A 2,500-nucleotide genomic window follows, 5' to 3' on the forward strand; every position below is an offset into this window, starting at 1 on the left:
TGTGCGTGTGTGTATGTGCATGTGTGTGTGGGAGGGGGGCAGATGGCATAGCTCTAGGAACTAGCATCACAGCGGTGATGTGTGTGAGTGGGGTGGGGGGGGGGGGGGGGTGGGGGGGTGTCACCTAGAGGGACAGGTTGGCGGAAGGGGGGGGAGGTCATCTAGAGGATACCAGGACTTTTCTCATGAGCCTTGTCCTTGCCTTTGGCACATGTCAGAACCAGTTACATCTGTGTGTGTGTGTGTGTGTGTGTGTCTCTCAATGTGTGCGCGTCTCCCTATATTGTGCGTCTCTCATTCGGATAGACAGAGCAGATAAACAAGTGTTAGAAGGGGGATGTTTGTCATCTGGCAGCGGAGCTGTGGGGAACAGATGGACAGATGACGGGTGGATGATTTAAAGAAGAGAAGAGCGATCGAAGGAAGCGAGCTAAATGTGAAAGAGGGAGTGCAGGAAAAGAGGAGAGACGGGTGGTATAGGGGCTGTGTGTGTCTGTGTGTCTGTGTCTGTGTGTGTGTGTGTTTTTACCTCAGTATTTACCTGCAATCAGGTCATCATGGTTCTATGTCAGGAGAGAGAACGGTGAGAACGGTTATCTCATCATTACGCACACCTCTGCCACCACCGTTACGCGTACCTGCGCCTCATGACCCTCACCTGGACTCCATCACCTCCTTGATTATCTTCCCTATATTTGTCACTCCCCTTGGTTCTGTCCTCAGGTGTTATTGACTCTGTTTATGTGTTCCATGTCTATACTCGTGTTGTTCGATGTTCCGTTTATTATTCAACTCACCACCTGCACTTTGCTTTCCGACTCGTAGACGTTACAACAGCTGGCAAGCGTGCCCTCTATCGAACTATATGATACCAACCACCTACATCTACTACCCACTGCTCTGGGTGAAGTTTCCCCTTGGTACAGATCTAGGATCAGCTTCCAGTCTTCAACTCCTAACCTTAACCATTAGTGGGGGAAAATGGCATACTGAACCAAGATCAGTGTCCAGGGGGGCAATTTCACCCTGCTCCACTGGCCACTGCCGTCTCCAGCCAATAGGGAAGGCTGTACCAAATATAAGAACCCAGCTCAACCAATGGGAGTGTTTTTTATTAGACAGAGATTATATCAAGATGTGTGAAAACACACATTATGGACATTATGGACATTTGTTTATTTAGTATAACCCTTTTACAGGCAACCGGGAGGTTGAGCTAATTTTGACAATCATTTTATATCACACAGTACAGTGGAGGAACAATGGGAAAGTAATTCTGCTTTGAATGTTGATAAACTTGTAATCCCACTTTTGAGAAAATTGCCTGTGAATGTTTTGGTACACCTACTGGAGAGCTCGTCTTTGTCTACACCCATTCAGCATCAATCATACCCTCTTAAGCTGTAGTCCCACCCACAAGTGAGGCCATGTGCTAAACAGAGTGAGTAGTAGTGAAAGTAGTAGCCTACCACAAGGAAAAACTCCAGTTAAAAAATTCACTTTATCTAGTCCTTGGCCTAACTGATTTGATTTGATATAGCGTGTGTTAACCAGACACGGTAATGCGAATGACCTGCAGTTTATTTGTTATTTATTTACATGCACAGGATACAGAAGGTGTAAACAGTACAGTGAAATGGTTACTGGCATAGTGTAGCATAGTGTAGCATAGTGTAGCATAGTGTAGCAAGTGTAGCATAGTGTAGCATAGTGTAGCATAGTGTAGCAAGTGTAGCATAGTGTAGCATAGTGTAGCATAGTGTAGCATGTTGTAGCAAGTGTAGCATAGTGTAGCAAGTGTAGCATAGTGTAGCAAGTGTAGCATAGTGTAGCAAGTGTAGCTTGCTAGCTAGCCAGCTAGCTAAACAATGAACCATAATCCCAACTCTAATGCTAGATTGGTAAATTCAATTGATTGGGCATGATTTGGAAAGGCACACACACGTGTCTATATAAGGCTCCACAGTTGCTAATGCATGTCAGAGCAAAAACCAAGCCATGAGGTTGAAGGAATTGTCCATAGAGCTCAGAGACAGGATTGTGTCGAGGCACACATCTGGGGAAGGTGACCAAAACATTTCTGCGGCATTGAAGGTCCCCAAGAACACAGTGGCAGCCATCATTCTTAAATGGAAGAAGTTTGGAACCACCAAGACTCTTCCTGGAGCTGGCTGCCCGGTCAAACTGAGCAATTAGGGGAGAAGGGCCTTGGTCAGGGAGGTAACCAAGAACACAATGGTCAGTCTGACAGAGCTCTAAAGTTCCTCTGTGGAGATGGGAGAACCATCCAGAAGGACAACCATCTCTACTGGACTTCACCAATCAGGCCATTATGGTAGGGTGGAGACACTTCTCAGTAAAAGGCACATGACAGCCCACTTGGAGTTTGCCAAAATGCACCTAAAAACTCTCAGACCATGAGAAATCTGGTTTGATGAAACCAAGATTGAACTCTTTTGCCTGAATGCCAAATGTCATGTCTGGAGGAATCCTGGCACCA

This window comes from Oncorhynchus kisutch, linkage group LG16 (assembly GCF_002021735.2).
Source record: "Oncorhynchus kisutch isolate 150728-3 linkage group LG16, Okis_V2, whole genome shotgun sequence".
In the NCBI taxonomy this organism is placed as follows: domain Eukaryota; kingdom Metazoa; phylum Chordata; class Actinopteri; order Salmoniformes; family Salmonidae; genus Oncorhynchus; species Oncorhynchus kisutch.